Below are 5,708 nucleotides of genomic sequence, written 5' to 3'. Positions count from 1 at the left end.
TTGTTCTTCGTGAGTTCAGAGAAATAGAGAGAGAGAAAGAAGGAAGATGGATAAACTTCAGCATCTTCCACCTGATGAATTATTGATCCCTCCATCTTCTGGTCCGGCAGACGTGTGGGCCTGTACCCTCCGATTAGCAGCCGGGTTGTCAGTGAGCTTTGCTTCTGTCATTTTCACTGATGCTTTGTGACAAGGCTGTCAGCGGCGTCCCATTTCTGTTTTATATTTCATACAGTGCACCAGACCGACTGCCCCCCCCCCCCCCCCCCAAACCATTCAGCAATCACAGGTTTGGGTAAAACATCTGACTCTTCACATCTCAGGGACCACAGTGCTTCTAGGAGACAAGCTGCAGCTGCAGCCTCTGTCACAGGTCATGGAGGGGACAGTTATGTAGTTAATACTCAAAAACACAGCCAGAAACAAACTTCATTCTTTTATTTTTACTTAAACCTGTTTGTTTGATGTCTTACATTTTCAAGTGATGAAAGTTGCATTTAGGAAGGAAAACCTGCATCGTGTCACATGGGGGCAGTATTGAGCCAGAAAAGACAGACTAACAGCTTTTCTACAGACCATAAAATAGCGCTGTTTATATGTAAACACAAAAGTTTCCCCTGATGACTGACAAGTTTCTCAATCTTAAAGCTGTCAGAGGTCCTGAGGAGCTAGAGCTCCTGTCTGTACCTGAGGAGGAACCTTTCTAAAAGTATTTGGTGACTTTCCTTATTTCTTCTCATCTTGTGTTCTCAAAATCTGTCTGTAAAGGCCAGAGATGCTCACATCTGCTCTCATCAGCTCCTCACCAGTCTGCTTCTACTGAAAATAAAATCTGTTTCTATTCATTTATTTTTGGAGATGAAACAAAGCCTGGAGTCCCAGCTGAGCCGAGCGGGACGGAGCGAGGATAGAAAGCATAACACTCATGGAGTCAGAAAGAAAAGACACCCACCCTACAGCACCCCCAACCTACAGCACCCCCACCCTACAGCACCCCCAACCTACAGCACCCCCAACCTACAGCACCACCACCCTACAGCACCCCCACCCTACAGCACCCCCACTCTACAGCACCCCCAACCTACAGCACCCCCAACCTACAGCACCCCCACCCTACAGCACCCTCAACCTACAGCACCCCCACCCTACAGCACCCCCAACCTACAGCACCCCCACCCTATAGCACCCCCACCCTACAGCACCCCCAACCTACAGCACCCCCACCCTACAGCACCCCCACCCTACAGCACCCCCAACCTACAGCACCCCCAACCTATAGCACCCCCACCCTACAGCACCCCCACCCTACAGCACCCCCAACCTACAGCACCCCCACCCTACAGCACCCCCACCCTACAGCACCCCCAACCTACAGCACCCCCAACCTACAGCACCCCCAACCTACAGCACCCCCACCCTACAGCACCCCAAACCTATAGCACCCCCACCCTACAGCACCCCCACCCTACAGCACCCCCACCCTACAGCACCCCCAACCTACAGCACCCCCACCCTATAGCACCCCCACCCTACAGCACCCCCAACCTACAGCACCCCCAACCTATAGCACCCCCACCCTACAGCACCCCCACCCTACAGCACCCCCAACCTACAGCACCCCCACCCTACAGCACCCCCAACCTACAGCACCCCCAACCTACAGCACCCCCAACCTACAGCACCCCCACCCTACAGCACCCCAAACCTATAGCACCCCCACCCTACAGCACCCCCACCCTACAGCACCCCCAACCTACAGCACCCCCACCCTACAGCACCCCAAACCTATAGCACCCCCACCCTACAGCACCCCCACCCTACAGCACCCCCAACCTACAGCACCCCCACCCTATAGCACCCCCACCCTACAGCACCCCCAACCTACAGCACCCCCACCCTACAGCACCCCCACCCTACAGCACCCCCAACCTACAGCACCCCCACCCTACAGCACCCCCACCCTACAGCACCCCCAACCTATAGCACCCCCACCTTACAGCACCCCCACCCTACAGCACCCCCAACCTACAGCACCCCCACCCTACAGCACCCCCACCCTACAGCACCCCCAACCTACATCACCCCCAACCTATAGCACCCCCACCCTACAGCACCCCCAACCTACAGCACCCCCACCTTACAGCACCCCCAGCCTACAGCACCCCCAACCTACAGCACCCCCAACCTATAGCACCCCCACCCTACAGCACCCCCACCCTACAGCACCCCCACCCTACAGCACCCCCAACCTACAGCACCCCCAACCTATAGCACCCCCACCCTACAGCACCCCCACCCTACAGCACCCCCACCCTTCAGCACCCGTCCCACAGCACCCCCAGCCTACAGCACCCCCAACCTATAGCACCCCCACCCTACAGCACCCCCACCCTACAGCACCCCCACCCTTCAGCACCCGTCCCACAGCACCCCCAGCCTACAGCACCCCCAACCTACAGCACCCCCAACCTACAGCACCCCCACCCTACAGCACCCCCAACCTACAGCACCCCCACCCTACAGCACCCCCACCCTATAGCACCCCCACCCTACAGCACCCCCAACCTACAGCACCCCCACCCTACAGCACCCCCACCCTACAGCACCCCCAACCTACAGCACCCCCACCCTACAGCACCCCCACCCTACAGCACCCCCAACCTATAGCACCCCCACCTTACAGCACCCCCAACCTACAGCACCCCCACCCTACAGCACCCCCACCCTACAGCACCCCCAGCCTACAGCACCCCCAACCTACAGCACCCCCAACCTATAGCACCCCCACCTTACAGCACCCCCAGCCTACAGCACCCCCAACCTACAGCACCCCCAACCTATAGCACCCCCACCCTACAGCACCCCCACCCTACAGCACCCCCACCCTTCAGCACCCGTCCCACAGCACCCCCAGCCTACAGCACCCCCAACCTATAGCACCCCCAGCCTACAGCACCCCCACCCTACAGCACCCCCACCCTACAGCACCCCCAACCTACAGCACCCCCAACCTATAGCACCCCCACCTTACAGCACCCCCACCCTACAGCACCCCCACCCTACAGCACCCCCACCCTACAGCACCCCCAGCCTACAGCACCCCCAACCTATAGCACCCCCACCCTACAGCACCCCCAGCCTACAGCACCCCCAACCTACAGCACCCCCAACCTATAGCACCCCCAACCTACAGCACCCCCACCCTACAGCACCCCACCCTTCAGCTAGCCTACTGTACAGCACTCCCACTTTTCAGCACCCCCACCCCTACAGCACCCCCAACCTTCAGCATCCCCCCTACGGCCCCCCAGCACTATTAATGCAATGTTATCTCTGTTTTCATTCACTCCTACTGTGACCAAAGTCGTGTTAACCTAGAAGGCCTTACATGGAATGGCCCCGTCCTATATTAAGGACCTCATAGTCCCTTACCATCCTATCAGAACACTTCACTCACTAAATGCAGGACTGCTTGAGGTTCCTTGAATTAGTAAAAGTACGGTTGGAGGTAGAGCGTTTAGCCACCAAGCCCCTGTTTTATGGAATAAACTCCCAGCTCATGGAAGAGAGGCCGACTCAGTTTCTACATTCAAAGTTAGACTGAAAACATTCCTCTTTGGACAGGCTTATTGTCAGACTAGTTAGTATTCAGAGATTATTTAACTCTTTGCTCCCCCTACCTCACCTGCTGTAATCAACTTTGGGGAATTTTGACGCAGAGGGAAGATAGTTTAATAAACCGGGCCAGGGCGGCCCGTTCCCTCAGTTTAGATTAATACCATATTGTATTAATATTGATATGCAAAAAATGTAGAATTTCTATTGTTATTATTATTATTACCATCTGCTATATGTGCCATAGTGCATGCATCTTACAAACAACCTGTTTATATTAAATTCGTTTAGAGTCGACACTGCGCTGCTCCAACAGTGTTTGTTCTGTTGTGGGGGGTTGGGGGGTTGTTCCTGAGAAGTGTAGGGTGAGGTCCTTAGCTCCTGGCCTCAGATCAGGACTCTCCTATGAGGCTGAAGTGGCACTGCATGAAGCTGGCTCAACACAACTGTGAAATAATTGAGACAAACTCTGGCGGCTCGTTTATTCTAATGAGTAAAGAGAGCTGCTCAATTTGCATACTGATAAGATTCCTTCATAACATCACAAAGCCCTGGCTTCTAGAAATTCATTGTGGATATAATGTGTAATCAAGGAGGTGATTTACTCTGCAAACAGACTTGATGCCTACCAATGGCAGGCTGTAATCATCTCTAAAACCAGTTGGGCTTTAGCTCAGAAGCTCCCTGAATTCCTGGGGTTATGAAAGTGACCTTTAGTTAACCCTGACCTGAAGAGATCCAACCCTCAGCAGAAATCGGGTCTTTGGCCATTTGAAGCAGATCTACTCCATTTCAGCTGCAGGAGTGGAGTCATGTAAAGACGGACCCCCCTGTTTTCTTTATTGATCTCTGTTATTGCTGTGGAAGTCCCCACCAGATTATGGCTGCTCCCTCACCCCCCACCTCCAGTTCTGTCAGAAATCCAGGCTTGCTAGATCCCTGCACTGGCTGACAACAGAGAAGTTAAGCATCGCTGGTGGAGATCAGAAGTTTGTGCAGCTGCAGGTATTGAACCAGAAACACAGACTCACAGATCGCCTCGGACAAGATTCACTGAGACAGAGCAGATGGGGCCATAAATAGTGCAGCAGGTCTTGTCCAGTCTCCCAGCGGTGCCTTGCGTGCAGCACATCACTTTAGCAAACGCTCCTCATAAGTGAGGTGGTGGAAGGGCCCCACGCCGCTGAATTTTGCTGAGTGGCAGTATCATTCAGGTCATTACTGCTGACATTACTGATGCTCTTACGCTGTGTCTAGAATTTCTTCAAAAGGTGTTGAGCTCCTGAATTTTCTAGAAGTGCCAATCAGCTGACATGGGCCACGTCTCAATGAATGTCTTCAAAAGTCCATCTGCCACATCTGGACCAAAAAGAGGGCCGAAGCAATGATCAATCCAACCCTGGGGATCCTCGACCATGGGGGGGGGGGGGCCACAGGCAGGCTTCATACTTGTGTGAGCAACATGTGCAAACTGGAGACGGTCCTGGAAAAGTCACCGGCATCAGAGGGGCTAAGTACGTTGTGTATTTGGTCTGACGCACACTCATGCACTCATGTTCTGGATACGCTGACGTCTGCAGACCTCATGTTCTGGAGACGCTGACGTCTGCAGACCTCATGTTCTGGAGACGCTGACGTCTGCAGACCTCATGTTTTAGAGACCCCATAATCCCCGAAGTGATAACCAGATGACGCAGAGCCACACAGCAGAAACCTAACCAGGTGCGCATCATTACGTTCAAGAAAATGAACTGCAATTCCTTGGATCCTTAGGGGCGTGACGTCACTGATGACCGGGTTGAGCAGATGAACCAGGAAGTGCCTCTGAAAAGCCTCAACACAGAAAAAACACAGGAGGACAGCATGACACACTCACCATAGAGGTTGAGGCGATAACAGCATTCAAGAAGGCCCACTCATCCCTGATCGAGCGCCGCTGACTACCTGAAAACGGCAGGACGCTCACCCCACAGATCACGCGCCAAAAGAAACCGCCTGCTGAACGGCCGCAAAAGGAGGGGCAAACACAGGGAAGAACGGACGCCCCCACATCAGAAGAAGGGGGACCATCGAGTCCAAAAAAGAACGGGGGG

The sequence above is a fragment of the Oryzias latipes genome, chromosome 17, assembly GCF_053564925.1.
Source record: "Oryzias latipes strain Hd-rR chromosome 17, Olatipes_Hd-rR_3.1".
NCBI lineage: Eukaryota > Metazoa > Chordata > Actinopteri > Beloniformes > Adrianichthyidae > Oryzias > Oryzias latipes.
This window is presented reverse-complemented; position numbering follows the sequence as displayed.